The 20,804-nt window shown below is 40.0% G+C and overlaps 1 pseudogene; it reads left to right on the top strand.

The window, feature by feature from the left end:
- LOC130173970 (ecto-NOX disulfide-thiol exchanger 2-like) overlaps nucleotides 1–20,804 on the top strand; it is a 160,370-nt pseudogene that overhangs the window by 31,419 nt on the left and 108,147 nt on the right.

Here is a 20,804-nt window from a genome sequence, read left to right as displayed (position 1 = left end):
TCGTCCATATAGCCAAGGTCCCCTTGTAGCTCAAACTAATCGTTGCCATCATGACCAGAGAGGTTTGACCATATTCTTTACTATAGGATGAAAACAACAGAGAGGGCAGATGGGAAATTGTATTTCAGACCACAGGATTAGACTTTATAGGACCTTTGGGACACTAGAGCAGCACAGGGCTTTGAGAGGGTTCGGCCTTTTGATTTTATTGCCCCCCCACCATGAGCTGCACTTAGATTAATTAAACCAGGCTTTTTGGCCACATTCAAAGGGCAGATGTCTGGGCACAGTTACACACATGTCAGTAGACTCGCACACACGCACGCACACATGCACGCACAAACACACACAGAACATGACACCTACTGATTTTAACATGACCTTATCTGCTGCCATGTTATCTTTGAGTTCACATCCACAAGCATGCATGCAAAATTCAGCTGAGGCTTGGGCCTTTGACAGTAGAAAACAGATTACATGGCAAACCAAAGATTTATTAGTAGAGTTTAATGGAATAGAGATGAGTGGATGGGGGATTTAAATAAATTAACCTTCAGTGGATCCCCTGAGGCCTGGGGGAATGACAGAAGGGGGCTGAGAAGGAATTTTCTCCTTGTCACTGATGTAATGAATACTGATGACATGATTCTGGCCCTGAATGCCCTGTGATCTTGTTCAACCTATGAGTAAACATGAGCTTATGTGAATGAACCGGAGATATCTCATGATGAAGGGAAGACTGAAAATTGATAAAATAAAATAAACCTTGATATTTTCAGGAAGGTATGTCGAAGGTTTAACCGAGAAAAAAGCTGCGTCATCTGCGTTTGTGTCTCTGCATGCGTCATTTGCTTCAACAAAAGCAGAGCATGTGGCAAAGTTGTGAATGAAGGGCAGTAATGAAGTGGATTCATAGTGGATTCACAACAAAGGCCTGTTATAATAGGCACAGTGTGTCCAGCGCATAAGAATGAAGTAAGACATTTGAAAACCCTGCATGCCGCAATGTAAAATATCAAACAGGAAATGACCTTATAAATGTAAAATGTCAGTGGGGATGTGGCACCACTCTTCTGAGTTGACAAAATGTTTTTTATCTGGGTAATATTGAAAGTTGAAATTCTACGCTCTGAACAGGACACATAGTGGTGTTTTGTTAGAGAAATCTAATTATGAAATGCCACTCTCAGCTGGAAAGTTCTGATTAAGAAAAAAAAGTGTTTTCTTTTTCATAAAAAATCAGCATTTTATTAACCTTCATTTGTGAGTTTATAAAAGTTTATTAGAATTCATGCTTGGTTTTGAATTAAACCATGATTCATATTTTTTCAGTTTTTCTTTAGTTCTGTGTTATATTTCCAGTAAGTTGTATTCATTGTCTTTTTAATACAATATTTCCATAACACAGAACAGTGAGTAGGCATCATGTCTATAATGTCAATGAAAACAGTAGTCTTTTCAGCATTTGGTCTCTCTCCACTCTTTACTTCTGCTAAAGCTGTACAAATGAGGCAGTCTCACACCAGCAATCTCATTCACACAGCTTCTGCTATCTCAATAAATGGCCCGATACCGTAAAATCTGCAATTGGCCTCTTTGTACAAGAACGTTACCAAACAGTCTGCACAAAGGACAGTTTATAGAAAAGCAGGCCGAGTGGTTTCACTGTCTGCTTTAAGCCTATTTTCACAGAAAGGTGTCGATTTGATAAGTCCTCACTACTGGCATAGAAGACGTGCAGCTGTTTCACTGTTGCATGCAAACGTGCATGTGGCTGAGTGTGATACAGACACAACAAAGAGAGCATGTAGGCGTGTGTCTGTGTTTATGCATGCCTGTGTGCACTTGTGTGTCTCAGTTTGCCTGGTTGCATGCTCAAGTGTGTGTGTATGTATCTGTGTATGAGAGATACTGTGTGTGTAATGTCTCTCGCTTCCTTTCCTCTGTGTGTACAACACAGAGCTGACAGCTGGCGCAGCTGAGATCTTTAGTTTTTCTGCATTCAAATCTTTGTGGAAACAGTCAAACTGAATAACAGCAGCTGCTACTGGTGCCAACAGATACCTGCCACCATGGGTTATGGTGTCACCATGGTTACCCTACCCTGCATTGCCAGTTGGTTAAGCCTTGATGGTACCGTGCACACTTTTCAGCATGGTTTCCAGAAAACGTTAATACCTCAAGTTAAGGCTGGTAATGCTTAAGGACCAGCTGGCACATCCTGGCAGTCTGGGGTTTAAGATGCTGGACATGTGCTGGAAGCCTCATGCTTTCCCTTCATTTCATGTCACCTAATGAAAGGAAAAGCCACAAAAACATTAGAAAAAAAAAAAAGTTTAATGACTCGCGAGTTTAGTCTCAGTTCACTTTGAAACATTTGACAATAAGTTTACAAAATAGAAAACTTAAATTTGTATGATGTGACTTTTGGCCACCTGTGGACATTGGAACCAACACCACATTGACGATGAATTCACTTTTAAGGAGATATGCAAACATAAGCAAAAGGTTGCTTATTTTCACATCCAGCAGACATGGAGCAACATTGTTGTTCATTTGGAGATGTGTTTCTGACCATTGGATGGTCCAGTATTCACTCTCGTCTTGGCTCTCTTTTTCTCTCCTCAGGAAAATGTGTCTCTCTTTTTAGCTGCTAAATGCTCCGTGATGTTCACCTGCTAGTGGCTGATTTTTTCTGTCTGCTGTTTGGTTCTGGGAAGGTAGTGTTCCATGGGCTTTTAGAGCTTTTCTTGTGCTGAAAACAGCTGCGTCTGAAAACAGTGCTGATGAGAGCGCCGACAGTGAACCAAAACGGCAAATTTGCAGGTGAGAAAACCAAAACAATTAGTTAAAAGATGCTGAAACGCTCTGTAAAACTGAGAGGAAGTGCAGAGTCAGATGATAATTGTTTTCAAATGTGGGTAGGTTTTAGAAAATCCCTTCTCTGCTCTTTCCCTGAGGGAATAACAAAACTGTAAGTTTAAGAATTGGTTAGCACATTGTGCGACTGGGTTATGAGTATAGCCTGTACTAACAGCCATGATGAAGCTCAGAAATCAACTGCAGAAGCTGTAGTACTAATGTCAAAGTCAGCTCATTTCACCAGATCATAAACTTCACTTTCTTTTCCATATTCACGGATGTAAATGTCTTCTAAAATAAAAAAATAAAAAACATTTTTACCTTTTACATTATTCACTGAACTTAGCTGTAGAGCTGTAACTCTGTTTGCCTTCCTTTCTGTTTATTTGTGATATGTGTGAGTTTTCTGTATGTACAGGCCTTTCATTTCTTCAATAGAGGCAGATGTTGTGTGGGCCGACTGAGAAAGTATTGATGAATGTTCTTTCACATGTCCTCGTTGGCCCTGGCGTGCTGTGCTGAGATTGACTGGATGAAAGCTGTCTGTCTGGTCGCGTTTGTACATCTGGAACCGAAATGTCTGATTGCTGACAGAGGGTCTGTAAGGACAGAAATCCATTACGCACTAAAGAAACCTTTTTTTCCCCAGGAAGTCCACTTTGTTTCTGAGGTCCAGTTCGTTTTATTTTTTGCCAGGTTATCAGTGTGGTTTTAATGGTCAAATACAAATATCTACTAAGGCGTCAGTGATAATAACAAGGTGTTTGTTCTGTTTACTTTTTTCCCCCCTTTATCGTTTGTGCTGCTAAAAATACTCATGAAATGAGGAGCCATGTTAATATCCTTCTGCAAGTGCTTCACATGCCCAGTGTGCCGAACCAGCTACTGCTAAGATAAATCAGTCACACACCTTGTTTATTCATCTGTCTTTCTGTCTTGATTTTACAGCCAAGCACCTGTGACCTTCACTAATGTTAAGTCGCTGAGTCGGATAGTCCACTCTATAAATAGAGCAATGACTTGTTCCAGTGATTGACTTATCTATTGGTATCTCTTCTCACTTAGAGGTCTCATGATTGGGTTTCATGGGCAAACCTCCAGATATGGGAACATAGCTGCTGCCAGGTGACAGTAAGCTAATCTTGGAGCTATCACCATGCATGACGAACCCAGAAATCTGTCACTTAAATCTGACCAATAGCAGCCAACCTGGAAATGGATTATCAGCCAGTAGATTAATGTCAGTGGCTACATTGCACCATGAACCCTCAGCTGTGACTGAGTGTGACTTACGGCCTTTGTGACCGATATAATTTTTGTAAAAAGCATGACTGTCATTGGCTCCGTCACCCTCTGCCTGGATGTCTTTGTTCAGTGGGCGGGAAGCAGCTAATTCAAGTGATGACAGAAAGGTCATAGATGGTTGAGTTTCATTTCAGTCTTTCTGTTAAAGGTTACGACCTCTCAGAGGAACGCATTTCAAATAGTAGCCTTCAGACAATTTGCTGATTAAAGATGACCTGAAGTGTTAATTTATTGCCCCTTTTCCTAATATATGGGTGAAATAAAGCATTGTGTCCCAGTGGCTAGAGAGTCTAAAGGTAATATCCTGTTATTATGCCCTCTCATGACATGATAATATGTATGTCTGTATCTAAGGGGTATAGAGAAAAATTAGTTCCTAATCACAGTTTAAAGTAATATGATTACTGAAGTCCGGCAAAGGTGACTTTGTCAATTATTGTATCCATCATTTCAGTGTTAGCAAGTAGAGTTCATAATGACTTCTGTTTCGGGGCCGTTTTCACGAAGGTAAGAGGGGAGAACAAAGACTGGCTGATGATAGGCAAGGACACAGTGTCTAAAGGAAACACTCTCTATTCTCTGGTCTGGCCAAGTGTTTACACTATTAACTGGAATATAAAGGCCAGATATAAGCTATAACTTTGCAAACACAAATTTCTCCTTGGAGAATAAAAGCAGCTGAAGAAAAGCGTACTGTAGTTGATGTGGCTGTTGAGCGTGTGCCCACTGCTGTGCATTATTCAATATTTTCATTACAGAAATACTGTAAAATGAAGGTTTGACACTTTGAAGCAAATTTGTGTTGACAGCTCTTTTCTCCCTGCACCCCCTCCTGATATGTGTCTGTATGGCTAAACATACCGTATAATTATCTTTAGGCCTAAATTACCATTCGAATGTATGTAGTGACTGAATTGGGTTTAAATGGATTTGCAGTGTATATTGATGAGGATTGAGACTGCATCAAGCATGCTCTGACTCATATTTTCAAACACCAGTACAGGGAAGTCTTAGCTCATGCATTAATTCAGATTCCTTCACTGCCCTTGATATTTTTCAATGTCACAATTGTCCAATCTTCTGAGCTGCATTTGCAAGTAAGCACAGAGGTTCTGTGGTAAGTCAAGTAAGAAGAAAAAAAACAAACAAATTAAGTTCATTCAGTGATGTGTTAATATTTTATGTCGCTGAGTGGACCTTTATATGCCTCAGATGGATGAACACACACTAATCTACATGTGATTTTTCATGCTTGGTTGAGACAGTTTGGCTATACCGCCTCTCAACACCAGCTTCCTTCGCCGCGCACTTATAGATGCACACGAGTTCACTTGCTAATGTGTGCCAGTTTTCTGCTGTTAAACCTGCTCACATGTTCATAACAAGATCCAGTGACCTATGCAATTTACACAGTTAATTTACTCCAAAAGACAGGGTTTCACAGGGCAGACAAATTGTGTAGTAGGACAAGGGAAAAAAAGAGAACCTGGTAAACTATAACAAACTGACACTCACTGATTGTAGAGATTTTAGAGAATGCACTGTACAATGAGTTCAGTGGCATATTGTCCCAAGTTAGTCATCATGATAATAAAAAAATCCCACTTTTTTGTTGATTTTGTCTGAAATGTGGAGACAAGTGGCTGAAGTGAGTTTCCCTCACTGGGTGGATGGACCCTTATAGATTTTGGTGAGGAGTTCAGGGACTGCTTGTTTCGATTCTCCCTCACATCCGGGGGCATCCTTATCAGATAGCCTTTCTTTAAAGGTATTCCACACACGTACAACTGGGATGAGGCCCCGGGCCAGACCCAGAGCATGCTGGAAGGATTACATATCCCATCTGGTCTGGAAACGCCACAGGATCCCCCAGGAGGAGTTGGAGGATGTGGCTAGGGAGTTGGATGTCTGGGCTGATTTGCACAACCTGCTGCCACCACCACAAGACACAGACCTGGATAAGTGGTTGAAAATGAATGGATGGTAACTGACAAAATAGTTGTTTAATATTCAGTGGACTGACTAATTGATTAACCAACCCATCATTTCAGTCTTTACAGTTACATCATGTCATGTACATCTTTGGCATTAGTATATTGTATGATAATATAATGTAGGATAATAATTGTATAATCTGTAGAAACCATCTGTAGAAACAGTGTCTGTGGAAACCTTCTGAATACAGTGCATTTTGAAAGTTTCTTCAGACCCTTTTTTTCACATTTTGTTACGTTGCAGCATCATGCTAAAAAAAATTTAAATTCATTTTCTCATCAATCTAAACTCAATACTCCATAATGACTAAAAAAAAACCCCAGATTTTTAGTATTCAGACCCTTCACTCAGTACTTAGTTGAAGAGCCTTTGGCAGGGGTTACAGCCTTGGGTCTACTTTTGTGTGACATGACAAGCTTTGCACATCTGGATTTGAGGATTTTCTGCCATTCTTCTCAGCAGATCCTCTCATGCTCTGTCAGGTTGGATGGGGGCCATCGGTGGACAGCCATTTTCAGGTCTCTCCAATTATTTGATTGGGCTCAAGTCAGGACTCTGGCTGGGTCCACTCGAGGACATTCACAGAGTTGTCCCTAAGCCACTGCTCTGCTGTCTCGCCTGTGTGCTTAGGGTCATTGTCTTGTTGGAAGTTGAATCTTTAGCCCAGTCTCAGGTCCTGAGCACTCTGCACCAGGTTTTCATTAAAGATAACTGTACTTGGCTCCGTTCAGCTTTCCCTCAACCCTGACCAGTCTCCCAGTCCCTGCTCCACGGCACGGTGCTGCCACCACCATGCTTCACTGTTGGGAGGATATTAGGCATGATGACGATGAGCGGTGCCTGGTTTTCTCCAGACATAACACTTCAAAATGAGGCCAGTTCAACCATGGTTTCATTCCCTTAATTCCAGCTCTGGGAAGAGTCCTGGTTGTTCCAAACTTATTTCATTTTAGAATTATGCCGGCCACTGCGCTCTTGGGAACCTTCAGTCAGTCAACCTTATAGGCAAGTCTTGCCACTCTGCAGCCATCTTGGCAATGCTCTCGGGTAGTTATAGTTTGGTGAACAACACCAGGCCCCTATCTAAATAAATGGGTAGAGAGCCATAGCTTCACTTTCAATGGTCACCAGGACAACTACATGTATAGACTCACCAGTCAAATGTGTTAAAAACCACAGTTTTGGTGACTTTGCCCCAAAATAAGGTGTGACCTTATATACACAGGTGTGTGCCTTTCCACATCATGTACAATCAGTTGAATTTACCATAGGTTGACTCCAATCAAGGTGTAGGAACATCTCAGAGATGATGAAGAGAAATGGGAGGCGCCTGAGCTAAATTTACTACTGTTTTTATAAACAGTGTCAGAGCCATAAAAAAAGGGTCTGAATGTCAATGGAATATTTCAGTTTTTCCCTTTTTATTCCTGCATCTTTCACATCTGACATATAAAATCAAGGTATACTAGGCACCAGAATACTTCATATGTTTAAAATGATTTTCTCAATGGTGTGTTGGCGGTAGTAGTGTGGCATTGACTCATCTTACTGATAAAAGGGAGAGGTATCATATTCAGCAGGCATTATCCTGTGTTGTCCATGGATGTCTGCTACCCATTAGGCAGTTTAGATCCATTACTATTACATGGTGTTTTTTAATGATGAGTGGTTCGATTGGTTTTCTTCACCGGTCATCTCTTTTTGTATAAAGTTTAATGTGTCTCCTTCCTGTAAATGCTTGTCTGCTTATGCTTGCATGCAGAAATATATTGCTGATAGAGCTGGAGCAGTTTTGCAAACAAGATTAAAAGGAAGATTTCACTGTCTAGATGTGCAAACCTGATACAGACGTATGCATGTTGACTCAAGGATGTAATTTCCTACTGAATCTGTTTCATTTAGTCTTGTCAGATTGTTATTTCATATCATCGGGTTTCATTCACTGTTCTGAAATGACCCATTATGTGGATTCCTGGTATCTAAGAAGTACATTAAGTCTGCACCTTGGACCAGGTGCAGTCTGCATTGTCCCTAGTTTTCAGTCCTGGCGACATTCGATACATGTCATTTCACTCTCACCCCCAGTTTGCTCTCATTCTAGTAATGTAAAGGAAAATAGAGAAAGGAGAGAGATTTTAATTATCTACTTATCTACTGCTACTTCTTATGTGTTCTTTGACAGTGAACTGAATATTTGAGGGTTTTGGTCGGTTGGTCTGATTAACAAGCAATTTAAGTCTGACTTTAGGAAATTGGGATTTGCCAGTTTTCAACGTTTTTTTGACATTTTATAACGATCTATTAACAGTTTAACTAAGATATCTGTTAGCTGCAGTTAGAGTATAAGAGTGGATTTAGAGCTCTTACCATACATCGATAAAGTCGTGAACATTTGACATTTGTCATTAAAATGACTTATTTTGTCATTTATTACTTCCATTGTTGGAGTTAGAGGCTATCTGAATGTACAGAGTTCATGGGCTAACAGAGAGCACATTCAAGAAAAATAGAATTGGTCTTTAGGCCACTGCATTAATTATTCACCAAATGTGCTACTCTACAGTTTTCAATACAAAATCTTTTCTGCCCCAAAGAGCTCAAAATGTTTATGGGACAGCTAGTAATTCCTATCGGGACTTTATATTTACAGCCAGCTGTCTAAATCCATGCAGCACACTCTATATGGCATAAATATATTTGGATGCTTGTAAATGTTGCTGATTTCTGATAATACTTCTGATAATACTCAATGTATGTTGGGTAGGGGTGTACACCACCACTATCACCTTATCTTGCTCCCTTTTACAGTGTTTGTGATTACCTGGGAGAATATATTTGCCCGCATCCAGTCCTAGTAGCACCACCATGCAGTGTAGGCAATTCAGGTTTAAGGCCTTTGCAGAAAAAAATACACATATCCATCTGCCTGGACACAGATGGAGAGAGACGCAGATTTGAGCTTAGCTAAAATCCACACAATGCACCAAAAAAGGGCACAAATATGCCAGAGTACAGCTACAGGGGTAAAAGAAAAAAACACTTTCCAGGGGTTGTTTAGAGTGGTGAGGGGTTGCTGTTTGATGTTGGACAGATCTCGGTGGGGCAAACACAGCTACATGTTGTTTTTTAAGCCCAGAATCTTTTGCAGCACGCCTGTGCACAAACCCACTCTTTCTTCCTTTCTTTCGTTCATAGATTGATCTGTTGGCCCTCTTGTTTCCTCTCTTTATGCTTTTGAATGTCTCAGATAGAAAGTTGACAAAGATCAGCTTGTAGACTGACAGCAGTAATATCAAATCAGCAACAGAAGATGAACTGACACTTTGCTGACTGTCATGCGGCAGCAGAGATAGAGAGAGAGAGAAAATCCCAGACAGACGGATGTTGATGGGCTGCAGGCATCTCAGGAAGGAAAGACTGATGCAGTCAATGGAATAGTGTGCGTAGGTGTGTTTGATGTAACCCCAGACGGCTGTGTTACACAGGCTGCAAAGAGTTGGATGACTATTTGGGGTAGAAATACAGATGCAGGCTCAAGCTGCATGACAATTTGTATTCACATGTAATGTCAGAGGAAGGTTTTAAAAAGGATTCTGTTTTCCAAAAAGGGCAGCAACACAGTATGAAGAACTGTGTTTACAGGAGAGGCTGAAGGTAAACATGTTTTACTGTAGTTCTCAGGTGACAGAACAGAAATACCTGCAATGATCAAGGCGTTTCAATGAGCTTTGATTTGTTCTTTCAATAATTATTGGTGTGTTTATGCGTTAAATGTGAAGTCAAGCGATGCAACTGCGATGGTGTTTATTTAATTTTGATAATCATTTTAGCATGAAATTGCGCCTGTGTTTCTGGCTTTTATCTCAAATGCAAAAGTATTTTTTGTTCATTCCGTGGCTGTAGTTGGAGGAGTCTCACATATGGATGTCATCAAATTAATCAGCAACAATTTTTATTGCTAATTAAAGGCAACATTTTTTTTGCGATTCAAAGTCTGTTTACTCTTGAGGAGTATATGTGCATATGTGAAAAAGTTGTTTAAAGCCTTTTGTGGCTCCAGGGGGAGCTACATAAAGCCTAAGTGGGTTGGGCTGAACACCATAAATTTGAAAATGGAAAATATCTGGATGTGTGCAGTTAGAAAGAAGTGAGCTTACCACTCATCAATAGCCCACTCCTCATCTCTGCGTGAAGCAGGCAGCTCATGGAGACTATCATTCTGCAAATAAACAAGGACATAGGTTATCTGTGGTAGCAGTTCAATGCATATAGTTAGCTGTTATTGTTAGCCAACCCCTAGCAGCTTTAGCAATCATGATGAGACCAAAGGAGGAAGTCTGGTGACGTAGTATATAACAACAAAGTCCACGTTAGAAGGAGGGTTAGGGTGGATGGATGGGTCAACAAAACACAGAACTTTCACACAGGAGCTGCTGTTTGTCTCCCTTATGTAACCAAGACTCGAATAATGACTTCAGCAATGAGTACTGGAGTACTCGTACCCATCCCTAGTAGGGACAAGGACAAGGTCGTAAAGGTCTTGTTGGGCTCAAGGCACTATTAGCCACTGCTAGCATAACACACCAAAAAGTTTGACCAAACTGTCAGTGGTCAACTTTCCTTGTGGGTAATGTAAGCTTCTGGTTCTGACAAGGACCAGCTTCCACACAGCAACAGTTAGAAAGCTGGGCAGGATTTGCATTTAGCCCATCAGGAAACTGTCTGTTGCTTTTAAAGTGGACCAGAGAGCTGAGTGGCCAGTATCGAACCTCGCTCCCATTCCATCTGTAATACCAGTCAGTTCATCCCACTGTCCCAGCCCCCTTTCCAGGTGATTCTGCACTGTGACAAGATTATGCTTGTATCTCCTTTCACCTAAATTGCAAAAATAAGTTGTACATGTGGTTGTGTCCAGAGATAGAGCTCAGGTATTAGCTGGTGTCACCTTGTAACACTTTGTAGGCGTTTTTTACTCCCAAGCTGAAAAATATAACTTCACTAAAACTCCCAGCTCCAGCAGACAAAGATACTGTTGTTGACTAATACTTTTAATATCAACAGTTCAGTTCTTTTAGACCGTTTGAAGATTGGCTCTTTAATCTGCTGTATTTCCTATCATTTCTAAGTATGACAGGTCTGTTCTTCCCATTCGTACTATACATGTGTGAGGAAAAGCTTTATTACTGTTTCTGAAACCATTAAATCTCTGCTGCATTGCTTATTTCGAAAGACTGTCAGCAGAAAGTACCAGCACAAAACCCAGATTACTGATGGACACAATGAAATGTAATTCTTAATTTAGAGGAAGGTATGTGAATGGCAATATAGTGAAGGAATGAAAAATCTATTTTCATTGTGCATGGTGGAATTGGGTTAGAACCCGTGTAAATATGACTTAGCTTCTGATACGAGATACCACTCATTGTTTCCTGTTTTCTCTCTAAACCAAATTTTTTTTACCATTTTTCCAGCAATTTCACCTGATTTTGTGTCCAGACATCTCCAAAGTCTTTTGTTTACTTTTGCCAGAAGACATTGTTCACAGTAGTTACATCGAATTAGGTCCTGTTGTGAAAATGACAGCTCTAAAAATGCTTTTATGTAAAGACAGTGAAAAGGAGCTTGAGGAGATAAAACAAATAAGCTGCTGCTGATTTGACAGAGTTCTTCCCTAAGTATGTAGCTAAAAAATAAACAGGCTGTCTAAACATTAACACTGCAAATGTTACTTTTTTAAAACAGCGCTTTTGATAAAAAAATAAATTAAAAAAATGAAAATAATGAGCCCCAGAAATAGATGTTAATGTCAAAAGATAGTTGAGAGATCACATTTGACAGAATCATTTTGACTTTTCATTGCAAAGTGAACATTGAATAAATTATGTTAATATTTGAATGTAAATGTAAACATACATCATCCATCTAATAATTGTCAAAACTCTTGCTATCATTATCTGAGATCTGTAAGGAGCCAAAATGATGTCATTTGTCACTCACTCTTACACGTGCTTTTTACATTGGTGCTTTTTTCATTGGTATGGAACTGGTGTCTCAAGGCCTCCTCAGAAGTATGTATAAATAAGCACATGTGTTTCCTTATATTTTCTTAGCTGATGGTTCAGATCTTATTTGCTTTTCAGTTTGTGAGATTTGTAAATAAATTCCTCTTTAATATTTTGACCTTTACTCAAGGATATGACTTTATTTATTGCTCCGCTCTATATCATGTTAAACCAACAGAAAAATAAGAAAATGAGCAGGTGAATATTTACGAATATATAGAACAGAATATGGGCTCAAAAGCAGGAGGCATTAAAGCCCAGACATTTTTATAGTATGATGAGTCATATTGTGTGTGTGTGTGTGTGTGTGTGTGCGTGCGTGCGTGTGTTTGTGTGTGTGTGTGTGTGTGTGTGTGTGTGTGTGGACAGTGTGCCCGCATTAATAATACATTTGTGATAAGATCTAGAAACTCACACCAGCATCTCAGGATGGAAATATTTCATTAGAATTCAGCATCTTTGATGTTTTTTTCTTTTTTGTTCATTATATCTCATCCTCTGACTGTCTGTTTTCAGGAACTTTTTTGGACATTGCTGGAAGGGAAATGCTACTTCTTCTAATGACTTTTGATCAGTTGTTTTCACATTATTCCAGACATTATCTGTCTTTGTTTTTGTAACATCTCTCATTTTTAAAAAAAAAATAAGGGGCAAAGGTGTTTTGTTACTATATGTGTGTTTCCAGGGCATGAAGTTAGTTTTCAGCATCTTCATGAGACAGTTAATTGTATGGCAACTACTCCACCCAGCTCAGTTTTCACTACCTGCAATGTTACAGAGCTTGTTTCAATAAAACGAACAACCAGTGTGTCAGAAGGTCAGATTATGGAAGGATATAGTTACACGGTTTGGAGCATTTGATGAGTCAATGATATTGATCAAAGAGCTCAGACAAATCTCTGCAGACGTGGTAATAATGGTAATTTTACACCATGAGAAAGCACAATCTAAGTTACACATTGAATGTACATCTTTAAAGTATCACTAAATTAAGTTTTTTGAGTTAGAGTAACCATTCATTTAATTAACTATCAGTTAATCCTGGTTTTAGTCTATGATGTAACAGACTTTACCTACTCCTTCATGTCACTCTGCCCTGTAGGGGTGGTTGAGGGGCAGTGGGGTCTCTGTGGGTTTAAATATACTTTTTGAATATGTGAAGGGGGTGTTGTTCAAGCTAAAACAGCTGCTCTTTAAGATGCACATTGTTGTGGTAGTTGAACACAGCTGCTTCATCTCATCTAACATGGTTCTTGTTGGCAACTTTTAGGACTCAACGCTCTCCCCTTTGATCCAGCGACCAACAGCAACCCTGCTCCCTTCAACAGCTCCAACGGGCCACTGGTGACAGAGCGTCCTGCGGAAAACAGCGTTGGAAATGGCAAAAAGACGAAAAGAACCATCCTGGCTCCAGGTACTGACAGTACTACCTTACACTGCCATGATGGCACTAAAGAGTAAAGACACCTGTCCTCACTAGTTTTGCAACAATACTCCAATACTATTCTGCATGTGCTACACAGACCCTACCTGGAATTACAGTTGCCAGCTTTGTCTGGTTGGATGTCGCCTGATAGAATGTAATTTACATGCTAGCAGCATCAAATAACTGCTGGTGAGAGATAAACTTTAATCCTGTTATTTTGAGACAGTTTGAAAGAGGTAGCCTTGTTTGGTCTTTGCTGTTTTTGATTAGCTTGCTGTAGCCTGCGGCTCTGCTTGCCTGGACTGTTTGGAGGTCACACGGCTAAAACCAGGAAGCTGCACAGCGGAGATTTCACATCCGCCTGCCTCTCACCATGCCAACAGTGCCGTCAATCAAAAAGTCACATGGCTTTGGCTCACTCACACATCCTGACCTGTTATACACGAGCTGTCACAAACACATGGTCTTTGTGTAAGTGTGTGTGTGCGTGTGTCTGTCTGTCTGTCTGTCTGTCTGTCTGTCTGTCTGTGTGTGTGTGTGTGTGTGTGTCTCTGTGTCTGTCTGTCTGTCTGTCTGTCTGTGTATGTGTGTGTGTGTGTATGTGTGTGTGTGTGTGTGTGTGTGTATGTATGTATGTGTGTGTGTCTCTGCCACGTGCAATCGTTCACCCAATGAGCCCAGTTTCAATCAGGGCCAGTGTGCTGTCTAATTAAAGAGTAGCTGTCTAATTAACTGCATTATGAGCAGTAGGAAGAAGAGGGCCCTTAAAACAGAGAGGTGTGACTCCATGTTCTCATCTGTCAGGGTGACACTAATTGGTCTGGATTTATAATCTGGCAGCGATACACAGGGGCTCCAAATGAACTCATATCAGTACTTGCAGGGCAGAGCTGACTCACTGGTACTGCTTCTAGTCGAACATGGCCTGTGGATCCTCGCACTGGCCAGCTAAATGGCTCATTTTTCTCCTGCCAAAGTCAGTTGCCAACAGCTCCATCGAAGACAATATCTGTGTGCTCTTTGCGTTATAATAAATGTAATTCCCACAGGTAGAGATAAGGTAGTCCACCTGGGGAGAATCTGCACATGACCCATATTTCTTTAAGTCCCACTGCAGGCTAGCTTTACCAGTTATGTAGGTAAATAACATTTCTCCTCAGTCAACAACAGTGTTGAGCTTGCGAGTGCCGTCCCTTTTAAATCTTCAACAAACAAAAGTTGATGCTCGTAGGCAGCTGAGATTTCTTTTCATTTCAGACGTATAATTTGTTTCTCCATATTGAAAGGAAAGAGTAGATGACTATGATATTCTCATCCACACATCTACTTGATACTGCTACACCTGTCCAGGGTGTATTCTGCCTCTCACCCAATGCATGCTGGGATCTGTTCAAGCCCTCCTATAGCCATAAGGGGTAAGCAGTTAAAAACAAGATGGATGGATGAAAAGTACATACAGTTTTCATCTTACTTTAGTTTTAATAATAGGCGATATGGATAAAATGCTTTATATTTTGTAGTAATGTCTTTGTTTTTAGTTATGTTTTTGTTTCTCTCCCAGTCACTCTATGTGAGTTTTTTGTAGCAGGCAAATTTTCTCATTTGGTTGAATCAGCTGGTGTCTGAGGCAGATTTCGCTTTAAGCAGAAAAGTTATGTTTATTATGCTGCAGCAGTGGAAAGCACAGAGCAAAGGATTTTACCAACAACAAACTGTTTCCCACAGCATATACAGACCACACATAATTGATGTAATAGAGGGGAAACTTAACTTGAATTATGCCTTCCAACAGTATGACTGGAGACATGGGGAAGTTTTTACTGTGGGTTTACAAGGAGGTCCAGACACAACAGGGAGAACTTTGTGGAGTATATTTTAGTATATTATAGTACAAAGCTTTGAGCCCAAACTAATAATAATTAATAACTGATAATAATTTGTTATTTGTTTTTGGTTTTAATGTCTGACAAAGTGGACCCCCCTGAGACAAAAGTAGGACAGTGGCACCCTAATGTGAAGAAATTTATGGTAAAGGATTTTTCCACGATGGTTCTTTGTCGAAGTATGCCGAATTAGCTATTGGCAGTTTGCATGTATCCGGAAATGCACACACAACTATCACTGGATTACTGTGACACTGAAGAAAAACGTGATGATTCTCAGTCAAGGTCTCAGTGTCTTTTTCTCTGAGATTTCTAAGTGGATCTATGAAAGTTCATTCATTTTTGACTTTGATAAAATTACATCCTGAATCTAAATTGTGTCTTATATGATTTTAGATATTAGAAATTCATTTTGACTCAAATTGTGGCAATCAGATCAGGTAACAGTTTGAAAGTACCTTGTTTGCCTTTCAACTTGCCCTCCAACTTTCCTGTGCCCCCTGGGGGGACATGCGTCACTGCCTTACACAGTTAAACGAACTTCTCCTCCACACCTGGATAAGTACACCATATTTAAAATTTAAGTGATTTTGTGAACTGTACATTCCCCACCTAGTAAACCTGCTGAAAAATGATGAACTGAAGTAAAATAACAGCAAGTGAAGTATGTAGAAATATGGTCTTGCTTGGCAGGTCTGTAGCTCCCCTCTCTCTTTTGCCATTTTTTGTTTGAGCTTTCAGTCAGTTGTCTCTCAGATTACAGGCTGCCTTTTTTCATTCAGGTGCTGCTATTTTCTTTTTGTCATGCTCTGATAATACAACCAAGCGTGATTTAGGATGAGTAAAATTATTTTCTTTTCAGCTTTCAACATGTTCGCGTTCCTCGCTCCAAAATCTGAATTTGAAGCAGACGTCCACCTGCACTAACAAATCCAGTGGAAACAGCTGAAAGAGAATGCGCAGCAGGCGCAATTATTTATGAATAACCTTTGTGACAACAGCCACAATGGGTGTACAAAGCAGAGTACAGTTTGACCAGCCACAATTTGTGTGTAAAGGAAAACAGATGACCTTTGCATGGTTTTACACTTTCCCTTTTTAAAGACACTTTCATGTTATTTATCAACCACACTGTCCCCTGGAAGAGTTTTCTGCAGCACTGTCTCTGTACTGATCTTCTCAAAACCACAAACAGACAGCTGGAAATAAATGGAGTCCATTTTGTATATTGTGGGCTTCAATGAAAAGATGTCTGTGCGGGTGTGTGGTCTGCTCAGATTAAAGCCTGTCAGAAAGCCTTAAGATCAAAGCCTTTGTGGAGCAAAAATCTGATCTGTCACTGGAAAAGCCACCCAGTCGTATTTCTTTCCATCTTAGAGATAGAAAGTCACTCACCCATTACTTTTCTTTCTCTGTCAGTTAGTTGAGTTATGAACACTTTTATCATAAAGGTGCCATTAACAGAGTATAAGTGCAATTCTATCATGATGATATCTCCTGCTACATTTACCGTTTATTTACTCACACCTTCGAGGAAACCTTTTAAGGTGTTTCACATGATTTTAATGTATTCTTGTTGAAATCAGTGTATTTAGGGTGTATGTATTGAAACACACCTCAAAAACTGTGAAACACAACATCGTACGAAGAAACGGACTTCATGTCCGTTCAATGTTAAGCACATCTAGATCACCTCTAATGGAATGGACAGCATACAGTGAATAAAATCTCTTTTCCTGTCCTGCAAAAATGAACTTGTCACAATAATGGACATCTATGCTGTCTCAGTTTTAATTTAGATTTTTTTTTACCAAACCTGCAACACATACAGTTTACAGTATGTGATCATGTTGTAGTCTGCAAGTCTGATTACTTGATTTATTTTGTTGGTAAAGAAGCTGCCGCTGACTTAGATGCACAACTGTACATTTCTGAGATGATTGATGCTAATACAGCAAATTCGACATTTGGAAGGGTTTTCTTGTACATGCTATTTTGCTTATACTCTTATAAGGCTGCAGTTTTTTAAAATCTCATGTTCTGCTGCCACTGTAGTTCTACTTCTATCCTTCTTATAAGTGGCACGATGCTCCAGTTGTGAAGGCAGTAGAGGCTTGAACTGTGTATGCCATGCCTTCAAATTGAGATGCTCCCAAAACTTCAATAGTTTCTGGTGTTTTTACTGGTGGACTTTTTCTTTCTCTGTTTCTCTTTTTTCCATTTTCAACTTGTACGGTCCGTACACAGCATCAGTTCTTGCACACTGACTTGCAAAGAATTTGAATTGAGCCTTTTATTATTTGAATACCTCCAGTTTTTTGAGTAATCATTTCAGCCTTATACTGTTACATTAGCCATGTTTTGTTTCATGGTATGTCGTGCAAGGGTAGAGAACATATGTTTATCGCAGCAGTAGCTTGAAAGCTAATAATAGCCCAGTAACAACAGAATTCTACAGAGCATTGTTCCATCAGGCTAATGAGTTTGGCCCAGTAAAGGCAGATCAATGATTACAGATGATTAGTGGTTCCCTGTGCTGGCTATGATTCCACTGTCTAATCACTTGTTGCTGAAGGCTAGCTTGAAGTCACTTCCTGAAGGACCAGCAGCTAAATGATGGAGGTCTACGACAGCTGCAGCTGTGGATTTACTGGCTTAGAGGGTCTGACTCTGTCCGTCTCTGGGTCGTCTCCATCTCCAGTCAGGTCCTCCAGCTCTCTGAGGACGACTGATGCACCAACTCATTAGCAGCCATGTGGATTTAGTCTCGTTAAGGGACACTAATGGATAGATTTATCTCATTGTATCTGGCACTTCATTAGATACACATACTGTAGGACAAAAGGCATGTGCACCTGCAGACACACACACTCCCACACACACCACCTGATATACTCGTATTTTTCACATACTGTCAAACATATCATTAAGGCAGTGTAATTACCCAGACCAGTGTACCAAGAGATTGTTATTTATAATCTAATCAATTCTAACAAAAGTGTAATAAACATCAGAATGACTGTTTGGTAATCTGTCTAAGGTTTTCCTAAGTTGAATACATGAACGTGAAATTTTCATGGCACTCCATCCTGTAGTTGTTGATTTCACTCAGAATCAAAATGTGTACCTGACTGACACCTCTAGTACAGCTGCAGATATACCAAGCAATAAATCAGAAATTGTCAAATACACAGTATATCTTGATTTTATTTTATTTAATCTGTTCTCAGATGTCAGGGCTCATTCAAGGTTGAGAAATTCCAGTTTAATAGTTATTGATTAACAGACTGCAGGTATTAAAAACTACAGTGATGAGATTATACGCAGCAGAATGGAGACACAATTGTTCAACACTTTGCAGGTGTATATCCCAAGCTATTTACAATCACTGTTTCCAAGGCTGCCAGTGAATACAGCTACAGTATTTAATAAGTAGAAAGTAATTAATGAAGGTATGGTGTATAGCTTGATAGAAATCTTTGTGTCTTTGGGTTGGTGACTCAAACACATTATTTCAATTGTAAACTCATTGTGGTTCATTTGTACAGGCCCCATTTAAAGGTACATACCACACTTTTCATTATTCTCTCTTGTGCTTCTCCTCACCAGTGTCTGGTTTCAAACAGTGCATGACAAAGACTGCCTCTGGTCCCCATAAGAACTGCTTGAATTTTCCTTTTTCTATTGGTATCAGCATTTCACAGCAGTCCAGGATATCCAGGATGGCCTTCTCCCTGCATTTATTTTGTGGTTAAACAAAGGCAAGTCAACAGAATGAGGAGTTAAAAAGATGCTGGTGTGCTGGCGAAACGTGACTTCACTCACTGACTGCATCAGTAGCTTCTCAAATTGACACCTTTAGACTGGTGAAACTGTATTTCTTTGAACAGTGTCATGCACACTTTATAATGAGCCTGTTATAATGATAGTATTAATCTGGAGCACATTTCGAATACAATAGAGCTACTAAACCACAAATGATAATTCTGTGGCTTTTACTGCAGTTCATTCAGGTTTGGATGACTGTCGGTCAAAGGATACATAGTTTAAAAAGCCACCATTGTAAGAGCTGCAGTAAGAAAGGCCTGTGAGGGAAGTATGTCTGAACCTGTTCCATATTCATTTAAAGGTGCTATTTGTAATTTTTCTCTGCCACTGAATGTGGTTTCTTCCCTGGAGCGGGTGGTGGTGTTTGTTGCTCCACAAGAGCTTCGGCAACTGTTGTAATGTATAATACAAAATTTTATAGAATGACCTCAGAGCTATGCTACGTCTTCAGAGCAGATTGGAGGCTACAGTGAGTCGCTATCAGAAAGTGATGAGACAGGCCAAGGCTAGTTGGTTAGCGTGCTAACTTCATATAACAAAAGACATGAGGTAACATTTTTAAGTGCATTTCATGTACTTTTAATTTTTTTTTAAAGTATATTTTTTTGGGTTTTTGTGCCTTTATAGGACAGGAAAGTAGAGAGAGACAGAAAATGGGGAGGCAGAGAGAGGGGGAATGACATGCATCAAAGGCCGTCCGATGCGGGACTCGAACCGGGGCCAACTGCAGCGAGGACTGTAGCCTCTACACATGGGGCGCCTGCTTAGACCACTATGCCACACTACGCCCCATGTACTTTTAATTAAGTGAGATTATCCAGTGTTTATACACTTTGAAGTAAAAGATGTAATCTAAATACTTCCACCACTGACCATGAACACCTGCTCTTGATGTGTGCTTAATGTAGAATCCCTACCTTCTCTTTGCTCCATAATAATATCTTCAAAGGAAAAAAGGAACTGAGCATGCTGATTGACTTGTGGCCTTTAATAGTGCAAACACAACTGTGTCTCCATCAGAGTTTAAAATCTGCTGTGTTTTGTATTCTATTAAACGCTGACGACACTGAACTGCTGCAGAGAAGCACGTGTGTGTGTTCACACCGGCTTTGTCTCTGCTGCGTCACTACTGCAGCTCTATCTCTCTACATACAGTTTGCAGGCAACTGGAATGTTGGATTTCTCTTAATTATACATTAATTTATTGATTGATTTGATTTTGCTGGGAGGTGCACGCTTCCGCTCTAACCCGTTAACATGGATGCCGAAATGAAAACAAAGACATTCTGCAGCTGCAATGCATCCAGTCTGTTCCTGGCCTTTTAGCATAGAGAGGAAAACAAAACAGAAGAAAGACAAAATAGTAAAGAAAATAGGAAAGTTAAGTATAAGAACAAGATAAAGATAATAATTGCAAAATTAACTTCAATAATAGTAACAGTA

This window comes from Seriola aureovittata, chromosome 8, assembly GCF_021018895.1.
Source record: "Seriola aureovittata isolate HTS-2021-v1 ecotype China chromosome 8, ASM2101889v1, whole genome shotgun sequence".
NCBI lineage: Eukaryota > Metazoa > Chordata > Actinopteri > Carangiformes > Carangidae > Seriola > Seriola aureovittata.
Note: the sequence above shows the minus strand (reverse complement) of the source record. Positions and strands in the feature narration are given on the sequence as shown.